Source organism: Ascaphus truei, chromosome 4 (genome assembly GCF_040206685.1).
Source record: "Ascaphus truei isolate aAscTru1 chromosome 4, aAscTru1.hap1, whole genome shotgun sequence".
Taxonomy (NCBI): Eukaryota; Metazoa; Chordata; class Amphibia; order Anura; family Ascaphidae; genus Ascaphus; species Ascaphus truei.
In genome coordinates this window covers 314,176,674-314,191,492 of record NC_134486.1, presented here as the reverse complement: position 1 = coordinate 314,191,492, position 14,819 = coordinate 314,176,674, and positions in this window count along the sequence as shown.

Sequence of the window (14,819 nt, the reverse complement as noted above, 5' to 3'; positions counted from 1 at the left end):
CCTTTTAGCGCCGGGGACACTGCTTTTGTATATGTATTAGTACAGTTGCGTTTAAGCCGCAAGAACTGGCCTACAGGGATATCCTTGATCAGGTTCGGTGGATGATGGCTAGTTGCCCTGAGGATACTGTTCGTAGCAGTACTTTTCCTGTAGATGGTAGTGCTAATGATCCCTGTAGGTTCTTTTTTAATGAGTAGATCGAGGAAGGTGATCTGATCTGGACCAATCTCATATGTGAGTTTTAAGTTGTTAGTGTTAATGTTAAGTCCATCGATGAATGTCTTTAGGAGGTCAGGTGGTCCCTCCACAGAAAGAACACATCATCGATGAACCTGTACCACATGTCGATATGGTCCGTAAATGCCTCATTACTTCACAAAAAACTACTTCTGCCTCCCACCAGCCCATGTACAGATTAGCATATGATGGGCACATTTTGTCCCCATCGCTGTACCCTGGGTCTGGTGGTACAGTTTCCTATTGAATAGGAAGTAGTTTTTGGTGAGTACAAAGGATAGTAGTTTCAACATAAATGTGCTGTGACCCTTGAAAGAGGAACCCCTAGTCTTCAGGAAGTATGACACTGTCTCAATGCCCATTTGGTGAGGTATAGATGTATATAGCCCTTCAACGTCCAGTGGCACCAAGATTGTGTCCTCTGTGACTGTTATACTGTCAAGTTTATTGAGGATGTCTTTGGTGTCCCACAGGTACGAGGGGAGGGCTATTACAAAGGGTGTGAGTATCTGGTCTATATAGTTACTGGCAAGTTCTGTAAGGTTGCCAATTCCTGAGACTATAGGACGTCCTGGGGGGGAGTGGGGGGGGGTCCGTTTCTTGTGAATCTTCGGTAAGCAGTAAAAAGTAGCAATTTTGGGATGCTTAACAAAAATAAAATCCATTTCTCTTTGTGTGATGAGTTTAGTTTGTATGGCCTCTGTCAAGATTGTAAGCAGTTCATTTTGATATTCTAACGTGGGGTCATTGGTAAGAACCTCATAACACGTTCTGTCTGCTAGCAGCCATATATTCTCTGTAACATAATCATCACTCCTAAGTATAACAAGGTTTCCCCCCTTGTCAGAGGGTTTAATGGTAATGTCTTTATCTTGTTCCAGTTCCACTAAAGCTTTCACTTCTAATTGTGTCAGATTGTGGTGGACAGTGTTTTGGGGATGCCTCAATTGTTCCAGTTCTTTTGTCACTAAGTCCACGAATACTGCTATGTTAGAATTAGCATCCAGTGGTGGCATGTGTAAAACGTCACCCGAGAATGCGTGTAGAGAAAAGAGAGAAGAGGTCTCAGCCAGGACAGACTCCTGTGGCTAGACCACAGATAAATAAACAAGAAGGATGAGGTGTTAGTGAATGAGACACTGAATGTATGATGGGAGAGTTAAGAAGAAATCCAGGATTGAGCTCTGTTATGAAAATCAAGTCTACAGTATATAGAATGTGAAGGAGAAGAGGGTAGTCCACAGTATCAAAAGCTGTAGATTGGTTGAGTAATATAAGCAAGGTGTCATTATTTACAGTACGTCTTTAGCAGCATGAAGGTCATTTGTTATTTTAGTGAGGATTGTTTCAGCGGAGTGAGCAGTGCATAAGCCGGATTGTAGAGTCACGAAAAGAGTAGGAGTTTAGAAAATGTGAGAAACAGGTAGGGAAAAACGTGCTATTTTTCAGTCTAAACTGTTCTCCCCCAACAAATTATCCAGCTAAACTTTAATTCATCATCTTAATTAACAGAGAAAATAGGTGTCAAGCAGGCTGGATATATGCAATCACCAGCTATCTTTATAGAACAATATCCTTTTTGTTGCATTCAAAAACAAAGAAAGCCACCAACTAAAATTGAACTTTTAATAATAATTTCTAAAATAAGGAAACTCAAAAAATTATAATAAAACCCTCATTCTAGAGGATAAATCTAAACTAGACCCCTTCACTAGAATTCTAAATAATTGAATCTGATTGCCCCTATCCAGAAAGTGATATAACTGTGTGTAGAGGGAGTCAAAGGGTTAACTGGGCTAAGACCCAGAACGGTGGTTTAACCCCTGTAATGACATGCACATGTGTATTCCCCTGTTTTTTCCTGTTTTATTGTAACATCTGGTCGGCAGCACACACACTGGGATCCATCCGGGAGCACAAGGGTTAATAGTGGTATAGTGATTATAGCCCTTTGTGTAATTTTCCCGCCTTTTCAGGCACCATTTTGCAGGTTCCCATAGGCCGCCATTAGGGCTCAATGCTTCTTAATGGTGCATCTTGCTGGGAAGTCCGGTTCCTGAGAAGACCAGCAGATGGCGTCCGAGAGGGAGAGCGGCGGTTTCCCATTGAAAGTCAATGGGCTCATTGACTTCAATGGAGAAACCCTCGAGAGAGCTTTCCAGGAACAAATTGGCTGCCGTCCAAACCGCTTAACCGCAAAGCAGATACAATTTCAATAGAAGAGCTTTGATCACTTACAAGTCAAGTTCAACGACAAGTGGCGTGGGAATAAACAGTTCTAGGGCCCCTAGGAATAAAATTCTTTCTGTCCCTAGTTCCTAGACTTCCCCCCACTCGACCACAACCGGGTCCCCGTATCCTGGACCCCCGATAAGGGTCGAATCGAGGAGAGCGGGCCGCGCCATAGGTTCCAATGGCGGCGGCAGAAACAGCTCAGGAAAACGGCTAAGTGTCAAATGCAGAAATTTGGTATTCCATAGCTCCAGTTCCGGAGGGTCCAGAGAGTCAGGGTTTGGGGTGTCTGTAGCCACTGCTCCGGTATCACTGCAGAACCATCCTTGACCTTCTGGGACCAACCCGACGGAGTATGGACCCCCTTGAAAGTTCGGGATTTTTCCCATAGACTTCAATGGCGACCAAACCCCATTGACCGGCTACGGCGGAAAACCCCAATTGACTTCAACGGTGGCATCGCCCCGTTGAAAGTCTATGGCGGGGATTCCCATGGCCGCCAATGGCGGCGGTTTGCCCTTGAGAGTCTATGGCGGCGGAACCCGTTGTTTTCAATGGAGATTTAGAGAAAAAATGTGATTTCTTTTAGCGGAGACTTTTGTATTAAAATATAAAACGGTTTTAAGTGTATTTGTGTATCTCCGGTTTCCCAGGTCGTAGCAGATCGCAAATTGGACCATAGGGTGTCCCAGTTCCGCCATTGAGAACTGGGAAGTTTGGACCTGCTGGACCCAAAGGAACCAGATATTTTAATATGGTCATGTTTTATCCAACATACTGTATTCCAAGATGTGGGTAAAACTCAGAGGAAATTCCTTTGCATACCAGAGTCGCATATGGCCAGAAAGGCGACCCCATGTCTAGGACCTGAGTATGTTTCAAAGGATTTTGTCACCTCCACTGTTTGCATGAGGGTGGAGACTCCTCAAACCAGAGTAGTCTTCAAGTGTTCCATTTCACACCTCACAACAAATGATTTCCTGCCCTGTACTCCATTTGGTAGACTAGCTGGCATTCCTGATATAGAGGAGGGGTTATAGAAATGGGACCCCAGAGCTCTACTGCGCATATCCCAACTGGCCAGGGGGCATGGGTCAAAAAGTGTTCCCACGTTAACCACTGGCTGGAGTTAATTGAAAACCAATCCACGGTACTCAAGGTTAAGGATAGGGCACAAAAGGTTAATAAACTGATGTTCACCCTCTATCCTTGGTCTTCAATTTATCATCTGATGGCTACTTGATTGCGAGAGAATTGCTATGCTATATACTTCTCATTCCCCAACCCTAAAGTAAGTGTACTTCTTGTCTGTTACTGTATTATTCGTGTGTTCACCTATCCAAAGGAATAAATATACTTTATTATATCTAAGACTCGTTTCAGTTCAGACCCAGTGATAAATATATATCATCTGCTATATATATTTATGTGACCTTATACAGCCTGCCATAATCTCACCGTGACACTGTGAAAGTGAAAATATTCCAATTAAAAAACTGTGCTGTTACTTAATAATCGATCAATAACCAAATGATTTAAAGTGGTGGTCCTTAAGATCATCACTCAATGTGAACTTTCAGTGGCAAGATTTGCTTTCCCAAAAGTCTTACCACTTGCTGCGAGTCCATCTGGCCACTCAGGACCCGGCCACTTCCCATGAGCACTCAGGGGAAGCACAAGCAAAGTACTGACTGTCAATGGTTTTGAAACCCAGTGACTCAGTGTGGCGCTAAAACACAGTGATAGTGATATTTAAATAATATTAAATGATATATTGTGTAACTGAAAGAAACTCTCAACCTTCCAGGGAATATACACTGATTCCCTCACAAAACGTATGAATCCAGGACAGGAAGGGAGCAGGATCGTCAGGAACACCCAGAAAAAAACATACAATAACAAATCATAGTGTAGTACTTATGGACAATTATGGGTCAGAATTCAAGAAGAAACTTGGCTCTTATGGATCGCCTACTTACAAGAAGCAGGATAAAAAACAGCGTTTTTATATGTAAAGTTGGATAATATATTCCTCCGCCTAAGATAGCAGCATACAGCAGTCACTGATGATTGTAAGCTGGATAGTGTGATCGCCGGGGCTTTCGCTCTCACAAACCAGCAACCGCATTCATACAGAGAGAAGAGGGAAACATAGTGTGTACCAGGTAACACTAAAAATTTTATAGAAGAAGCATAGAAATGTGTACTCACAATGCAACGTGTGAGCACATTCACATAAAGGTTTCTTTGAATTTCAGGCAGCTACATACACGGCTTGGCAGTTGGAAATGTCCTCCGCTCCACTCAGAAATCCCCTCCTCGAGGGTGCCCCCTCGTCCGGATAGATGGCGTCTGACGTCACTTCCTGGCCTCGGAGTGACGCCTTTTCCGGTAAGGACTGGAAGATCAGGGGGTATGGAAGACTCGCCGAGCCGCAGCAGCAGTGCCTCTGGGGTTGGAGCAGGCTATCAGACCGTCAGTGTATGATGCAGCTGTACTCTGTCTCCTTCCTTAGCTTGGCTCAACGCGTTTCACTGCATCAGCAGCTTCCTCAGGAGCAATAATCATGTCCCCTAATGGGTGTTACTTAAGTAGCATCATCAATTGAGATACTAATTGAAAACACATTTAATTAATTTACACACAGATTCTCCCACAAGGGTACACAATTCTGTGGCCAAAAATATCGACGCATAAAATACATATAATAAATTTTAATCACTCTATATTAAGAGGTACTAGAGATAAAAACATAATTAAAAACTATGATTTAAAAAACTAAGATCATAATAAAACTCAAGTTGATAGTAATTAAATGGAGAGGATCCATATGCATACACAGGGGGGAAAAAAGAGAGAAAGGACATTGATTAGTTAAAGGGACATAGGTATAAAGTAGACCAGCATGAGTTAATATAAAAGAATAAAAAATACAGATTAAATATGTGAATTATATCAGAATAGCCAAAGTGCATAGTGCAATAAATAAAGTGCAATAAATAAAGTGCAATAATTAGAGGAAAGGTGCAATCTCAAAATCCACATTAAGACCATTTGGTGTCAAAGTGTTGAGTTTATGTACCCAGTACATTTCCCTTTTGCTTAGGTCTAAATTTCTGTCTCTACCTCTCCAATGTTGTGCCACATGTTCTATAGCAGTAAATTTTAATCCTGCTACATTGGAGTTGTGGAATATGGAGAAATGTTTAGATACATTATGGGTCTGAACACTTCGTCTAATATTACTCAAATGCTCTATGATACGTGTCTTAATTGCTCGTGTCGTTTTACCCACATATTGTAGCCCACATGGGCATTCAAGAAGGTAAATGATGTGGTTTGAATTACAATTCATGTATTGTTTTATTTTATATTCCTCATTTCTGTTATTACTCTTAAATTTCTTTTTTTCTTGGTTTTTATATCTACAGGCGGTGCATGAACTACACCCATAGAATCCTTCTAATTTTTGAAGCCATCCATTTTTATTTATATTTGATTCAACCATTTTGATTGCACTTGGTGCTATCATCCCCTTCAGGTTTCTAGCTTTTTTAAAAATCACCTTGGGGTGTTGTGGCATGTTATCCTTCAGAATTGGATCATTTAATAAAACATGCCAATGTTTGTTGACTATTTTCTTGATATTGTTTGATTCTTTATTAAAAGAAGTTAAGAATGCTGTGTCAAAAATTGTGTTTAAAACTTTCTCTTTATTATTTGGTATTATTAGATCCTTTCTATCTAGACAATTAGCCTTTTCAAATGCAGCGTCCAGGAGTCCTGGATTGTACTGTTTTTCAACAAAGCGTTCTTTTAGTATATTGCACTGATCATTAAATACCAATGTATCAGTGCAGTTACGGCGCATCCTCCTGAACTGATTATAAGGGACATTGTCCATCCATAAATTCTGGTGGCAGCTTGTACGTAAGATGTAATTATTGCTGTCCACTTCCTTAAAATAGGACCTAGTTTTTAGAATACCATTCTCTATATAAATATTGAGATCTAAGAAATTAAGGGAGCTTGTACTAGTAGCAGAGGTAAATTGTAGGTTATAATTATTTGTATTTATACCTGACAAAAAGGCGTCCAAACTTTCCTGACTGCCTTGCCAAATCAAAATCACATCATCGATGTAGCGCCGCCAAAGGACAAGGTCTGCCCCCAGCCCACCACCGGGCCATATATGCTGTTCCTCCCAGAGTCCCATAAAGAGATTGGCGTAACTGGGAGCAAACCTCGTACCCATGGCGGTACCACATCTCTGAATGTAAAAGTTGTTATCAAACCAAAAATAATTTTTGTCAAGTATAAAACAAATGCTATCAAGAATGAATTGTATTTGCTGTTCATTCATATCTGGATCTTGTTTAAGAAAGAAGCTCACTGCTTCACAACCCAAATGTTTCTCTATAGACGTATAGAGAGACGCAACATCTATAGTGGCCATGATGAACTCATTCTTCCATGTTATGCTCTCTAATAGATGCAATACGTCAGCAGTGTCCCTCAGGTGCGATTTGAGTGTCTTCACATGATCTTGGAGGAAAGTATCAATATAAGATGACAAATTTGATGTCAGAGAGTTAATCCCGGAGATTATCGGTCTCCCGGGAGGTTGCGTCAAACTCTTGTGGACCTTAGGCAGTGTATATAATATTGGCAATTGGGGGTGTTTTTTAAACAAAAAATTATATTCGCCTTCATTTAGAATACCCAATTCCTTACCACGATCCAAAAGTATTTTTAAATCATTTGTAAAGGTAGCAGTTGGATTATAATTTAGAATTTCATAAGTCTTTTTGTCTCCTAGAAGACGGTGGGCCTCTTTTAGATAGTCATCTCTATTTTGGATGACTATCCCTCCTCCTTTATCAGCCTGTTTGATAACTATGTTGGTATTATTTGTTATTTCTTCTAGGGCATCCCTCTCTTCCTTATTCAAATTATTTCTCATTTGTGATTTGTTGTTTTTCTTTGAGAGCTCTTCAAAATCTTTGACAATTAGGTTATAAAAAACCTCAATATGATTGCCTTTACAGTAAGTAGGATTAAAGGTCGATTTATTTTTAAGAGTGGTATGCTTAAATTTATCATTTTCTATTTCAACAATTTGTTTTGGATTAGTCATCCTTGATTCAACATTTTTGCTAAGAAAAAATCTTTTTACCGTTAATTTCCGTATGTATTTATTTGCGTCCACAAAGAGCTCAAAGTTGTTGGGGCCACAGGTAGGGGCAAAAGACAAACCCTTGGAAATGACACTTAATTGGGATGATGTTAATTCTACATTACTCAGATTGAAGATATTTTTGGTGTAGATTGGGAGGGACTTTTTTACTATTTTCTTTCTTCCCCCCCGCTTGCCTCTCTGTCTCTTTCCCCTTTGGGGTAATGGCTCCCCTCTTCTTTTTCTAAGAGGGGAGTAAATGGGTTTTTTGTTTCCCAAATACTTATGTCTAGAAGGTCATTTGTCCCTATTGTTCCAATCGGAGAGCGAGATCTACTCGCTTTTGCATATTTAGCAGAATCATATCTCTCTCTTTCTCTTTTTCTATCTTCTCTATCCTTTCTTAGATCTCTTTCTCTTCTTAGTTCTTTCTCCTTTTGATATTCTCGCTCTTTCCTATCTCTCTCTTTATCCTTCTCTTTCTGTTCCTTATATCTTTTGTGATCTCTCTCCTTAATGATATCTTTTTCTCTTTGTAATTCTTTTTTTCTATTTAGCTCTCTTTCCTTATGTTCTCTCTCCCTTCTTTGTTCCTTCTCTTTTTCTCTTTGTGCTTCTCTTTCCTTAAATTCTCTTTCTCTTCTCTGTTCTCTTTCCCTAATCATCTCTCTCTCTCTACGTCTTTCCCTTTCTAATGCTTGTTCTCTTTCTCTTGGTTGTATTCTCTCATTAAAGAATTCTCTTTCTCTATATAGATCTCTCTCCCTCAATTCTCTTTCTTGATTAAAATGTTTTTTAGGTGTAAAATCTTTCCTAGAGCCATGTGACAATTTCGGATCATAATTATCTCTCCATGGCAATCTAGGTATAAAATGATGTTTATCATTCTCAAGATATGGTTTGCTTCCATATTTCCCTGGTATAGTTAGGGGATCTTTAACCATTTTTTCCTCAAATCTACTTTGTGGTTTAAAACTTTTCTTTTTCTTCCAATCTCTTTGTTCCCCTCTGAGGTAATCTTCCTCATCTCTCTGAAATTTATTTGTTTTGCTAGTAAAAAGTTCTTGTTCTAATTTATCAATTTTCTTTTTTAGTTCACGATCTTTAATTTTAAATTCAATAGTATCTTCCATATGTGCCAATTTCTCCTCTATTATGACAACCTCTTCATCAATTTTCTTGATATGCTTTTTATGTTGGTTTATCAAGGATGTCATAAGATTAAAGGAGCAATTGTCAATTGTTTCATGCCATTTCTTCACAAACTCCTCATCATCCAAATTTGATGATGGGTTCTTTGTGAATCTTAGGCCTCTTGGGATACGCTTACAATCCATATATCTGTTTAAGAATTTAAGGTCTAGCCATCTTCTGGTATCTTTAATTAGTAGTCTTTCTAATTTAATGAATTCTTCATCTAAAAAATCATCTTTCACCGGTGTGTGTGTTATATTAGTGTCTTTAAATAATAAATGTCTATTTTGTCTTTTTGCAAAGATATTTGGTGAAACAACTTCCATAGTGTCTAAAAGTGACAATAAATGCTAATACAAAAGTGCTTATAAATAAAATACAAATATCTAGAATATATACTGTGCAGCAGCCCCCAAATCAAGTGCAGAGAAACAGTGTGAAACCCAGTGACTCAGTGTAGCGCTAAAACACAGTGATAGTGATATGGTCAATATGTCAATGGTTTTGCACATAGGTATGCTAAATGTCAACGGCTGTAGGGACATGTTTTCCAGGTTCCAAGTACTCTCCCTTCTGTGGAAGGTAGGATAATCTGTGAGCTACCTACAAAAAGCCCATACCACTCTAGAGGCTAAAGCAAGCTGGCATCTGGAGTGGCGAAGCAGGGTCTTTTTTAGCCACCTCACAGCGTTATCTTGTGGGGTGGGGACTCTGTTCTCGTAGTCCTTTCAACCAGAGCTGCTGCTTGCCAAAGCTGCTGGTCCAGGCACCACAGAGCTTGGCATGAGGACTGCACGTACAATTTCTTGAATGTGTATGCACCATCCGCTATACCCCTAAGAGTGCAATTCTCCCTTCTCTTCACCCGACTGTATGACTATTTGGAGACAGTACACACAGATAAGTGTGTGGTACTCAGGGTTTTTTCAACTGCACCTTTGAGGTTATTGACCCTAATGAGACAGACCCATACCTCCTCTCTGTGTTGGCATTGTGGGATATTAGCAACCGCAACTCCATGGTTGACGTCTGGCAAGAACAACATCCAAATCGTTCCCCTATGTTAGAGTGTGTGGTGAACAGGTGTCCTGGTTCTGGATTGACAATTTATCAAGCACGGACTTTCAAGAGTGCAGTCAAGTGACATTAGGCTCGCACAATTGTGCATCCATAATGGTGGCGCTCATACCAACAGCGCTCTCAGACAACTACTGGCACTTCAATAATGCATTGTCTGAGGACAAGGACTTTTTGCAGTCTGGGAGTTATAAATGGCCTGGAGAGGTTGCAGAGAATGCTCCATGTTAGAGCAGTGGTGGGATGTGGGCCTTCACCTCATCTGTCAGGAGTATGCCAAAGGTGCTAGTAGATGGCACGATGCGTGGATCGAGGCGCTTAAGGGTGAAGTGCTCAATCTCGAGAAGCAGCTGTCTGCCTCAGGTGACAAATACCGGCAGATTGCCTACATAGAGATGAATTGCGCTCTCTGAAACTTGGAAGAACTGCGAGCTTGCATGGACATTGGCTTATTTTTGTTTGGCAGCCTTATTGGTCTAATTATGTCCTGCCTGACAACAGGAGAATACTTCAGTCGCTTGAGTCTGACGTAGGCTAAGAAATCCTCTGAAGAAGTCACAGACTGCGACGAAACGCGTAAGGAAGTATCTTGTACCCAAAACTATGTCACCAAGCAGCGACACGATCGTGGCCGGATCGTGCCGCGAGTATTACTTTGGCTTATAGCAATGAAGCAATTCATCTTGCTCGGGACATTCTCCACTTCAGGACGGGTGATTTCTAACTGAAGAACTTCTACCTAGTTGGCGGTGATAATTATGCACAAATGCTTGTTTTGGTTTTAAATCTTGTAAGTGCACTTTATTCCCTTGTTTACCCCTTCCCTATCTAAATACATTTCATATTGTGCTATGGGGTTGCGCTCTCTCTTTTTTTTCTCTTTAGGTTCATCTATAGGATTGTTTTTTCCTTGTGAGAGCAGCATTGTACCCCCAAAGCAGAGAATGGACTTTTTTCCTATGGCCTTTATTGGAAGGACTACTTGGGACTGGTTATATATGTTAATTGTTGTGTGTGTCTTGTCTGTCCTATTCTCTATGTATTGCATGTCGTTGTTATTAACCCCTTGTGTACCTTCCATTAAGGCAGCATCAGTTATTTAAATAGTATTTCATTTTGGTAGGATTAGCGATACTATAATTTTATTTATATTTATATATATTTTGTTTTTATATTTATATATATATATATATATATATATATATATATATATATATATATATATATATACACCATCACGTTCTAAGTTATGGTGGGTGAAAAAGGCAACAAGAGACCTCCACCGTATTGCATATAGCAAATAAAAAGATCACTTGTGAGCACATTTACATGTCTTAGGCAGGTCTGCAACCCTGCCTTTCACCATTATCACCCAGCATACAGCGCTTCCACTGCAGCAAGGGATTCTGGGAAAACATGCAAATTAGCATACAATGTGTCACCTTTTGTCTGAAAATCCATTGTTACATGGAGCCCATGTAAACTAATGCTTGCTGTTCACACAGCTTTAAAAGCACAGCATGGGAATCAGATGCAAAGCCAGAGAAACCATTCACAGACATGTTTTAACCTTAATGGGTATCATCAGTGTGAAGTTGGTTGTACTGCTGGCTTTGCAATTTCAAGACTGTAGGGTTTACCATCATGTTTTAAGTTATGGTGGGTGAAAAAGGCAATAAGAAACCTCCACCGTATTGCATATAGCAAATAAAAAGATCACTTTTGAGCACATTTACATGTCTAAGGCATTCTTATATTCTCTTGAAAAAGGGTAATTTAGTTTAACCCTTTGGTCAAAGCATTGTAAGCCTGCGAGCCACGACAAGACAGACCCAGCTCGCAGGTCCTAACACTACCAGATAAAATACTAATATACCTCTATTAGGATCACAATTTAGTATCATCAGCAAAGATGGATACTTTGCTCTCAATGCCAACCTCAAGGTAATTAATAAACAAGTTAAAAAGCAGTGGTCCCAGTACCGATCCCTGAGGTACTCCACTCACGACCCTAGCCCAATCTGAAAAAGTCCCATTTATTGCACCGACACACTTTATTCGAGCAAATACCCAGTATGTACCTGGCAGATACCTGGAATGCGCCGCTCCTCACCTCTGACAAGCCCCGTTGCGTTTGCCTTCCCAGCCTGGGTTCATGCCTGGCTGACGGGCGGCTGATCTGTTAAATGATAATGATTAGGATTTAATAGGCTGCAATGCTTCGCGTGTCTACCAGATGGCATAAATTCATGAATTGTAATGCAGTATATATATATATATATACTGTGCAGTATTGCAGCCAGCGGGAATAAAATGCTTCAATCCCTGCCTGGAAAATAACCCAATGCACTCGGGCAGAAAACAGTCACAAACCTCAATACACCCGGGTATACTCGAATTCGTGGGACTAGCCGAGCTCGAATAAAGTGTGTCGCCAGTGTATGACAACCCTCTGTTGTCTATCCTTTAACCAGTTTTCAATCCAGGTGCATATATTTGTACTGAGTCCAATTTGCTTTATTTTGTACACCAACCTCTTGTGTGGAACCGTATCAAAAGCCTTTGCAAAATCTAAGTAGACCACATCAACTGCCTTACCCTGGTCTAAATTCCTCCTTAACTCCTCAAAGAAACAAATAAGGTAGTTTGGCATGATCTATCCTTCACAAATCCATGCTATTACTAATAATTTTGTTTTCCATTAGGTATTCCTGAATATTAACCCGAATTAAACCCTCAAGTAGTTTCCCTACTATTGAAGTCAGGCTTACAAGTCCTTAATTCCCAGGTTGTGATCTAGCTCACTTTTTAAATATAGGCACCACATCTGCTTTATGCCAATCTTGTGTTACTGAGCCTGTGGAAATGGAGTCCTTGAATATTAAATGTAATGGTTTGGCTATTACTGAACTTAACTCCTTGAGAACTCTTGGATTATGCCATCTGGGCCTGGTGCCTTTTTTACTTTCATTTTTTCAAGCTGTCTATGAACTTCTTCATCATTTCACCAATTGTTCATTAATATGGAGGTTGTGGCTTCCTCCTGTGGCACTACTATTGAAATTGATTCTTCCCTGGTAAACACACAGGCAAAGAATTTGTTTAATACCTCTGCTTTTCCCTTATCTCCAACAATCTGCCTGCCCATCTCACAATGAAAAGGTCCTATATTTTCTTTCCTAATTTTTTTTGTTATTAAGGTTCTTAAAGAACTTTTTAAGGTTGTTCTTACTTTCTAATGCAATCCTTTTTTCATTATCCATTTTTGCTAATTTGATTGTCCTTTTGTAATTTTGATACATTCCTTATAATTCTGATACGATGCCTCTGTCCCTTATGACTTAAAGAATCTAAACGCCTGCCTCTTTTTTTCCATTTCCTCCCCTACCTGTTTATTTAGCCACATTGGTTTTGACTTATTTATTTTAAACTTATTACCCAAGGGTATACACTGATGAGTGTGCTTTTTTAACACTGTTTTAAAGACTGCCCATTTATCTTCTACATTTGTCCCTGCAAAAGCATCATCCCAGTGTATTGCTTGTAGATTAGTGCTCAGTTTATTAAAATCTGCCTTTCTAAAGTTTAAGATCTTTGTTGAACCCAAGTAATCTGTTTTTTTATACTTTATTTCAAATGAGACCATGTTATGATCACTGTTACCCAAATGTTCCAGGACTTGAATATTTGCTATTACTTCTACATTGTTTGATATTACCAAATACAGTATTGCCCCTCTCCTGGTTGGTTCCTCGATAATTTGGGTCATATAATTGAGAGGGCAGACAGGGAGTGGTGTATATCTGCTCCCAGAAACACACTTTCTGCTGCCAATGCCTTCAGATACCTTTTCGCAGATCTGATTACCATTGCTACAAGGCTGGAGGAGAGTTTAAACTGAAAGGGGAGGGGAGAAACAACCAAAAGGTAATAGGCTAGTAACAATACACCTGTAAGAGGAAATAGCTTTGTGTCATGAGAGTAAAAGATGGATCAGCAAATATCCACCCATATTAAATACAGATAATACTAGAAAAACCTACATTATATAGACTAAAATCCATGAGAGGAAAAAAGCAAGAGAAACTATGATAGAATAACATCTAAAATAACCAGACTGGAAACAACCTTAAGTGCATGCTTGCTAATGCATAAAGCCAGATAAGATATGAGAGCTTGAAATAATACCCAGAAAAGGTAATATGATATGATAGGCATTACAGAAATATGATGGATGTAACTAATGACTGGGCAGTTAATTTAGATGGTTATCTAATTTTCAGGGGAATGGGCAAATAGAAGAGGTGGTGGTGTATTTTTATATGTAAACCCTGATTTTAAACCTTTTATAAAGGATGACGTTTATGAAGGGATTCCTAAAAATGTACATACAGTACTATGTGGATTGAAATTTACAGTGTAGGTAAAACTACAAAACTAATGTTGGAAAGAATGTGCTATTGTTAGGACCCTAAAACGTTATTCTATACAGTCCATAGCTAGACAGCTATACTGACTACACCACCTGACTTCCCATGGCCTATAAAGAGGGCACCTGTCCTCTATTCCAGTGCTTCACGACAAGCTTGCTACCCTGGAGGCAGGTTCTCCTTTTCCCTGCTGCTTGGAAGCTCCCAGACTTGCTGCTGGCTCTTCCGAAAACCTGGCATCGATTCCTGCTTGTCCTATTACTCTGCTGCTTGCGCGTTGCTCCCTACTATAAACTTTGGCTTGATTGACTACTCTTCCGTTTACTGCTTGCCCACTTCCCATTCAGAAGAGCACTTTTGGAAAACTATACTGATTTAAGGCGGAGTTTAAGAAAGCTTTTGACCGCACAGTTTCTAGAAAGATACCAAAATATGCTCTTCTGGAACATTGACAAGGCTCTAATGATTTATCG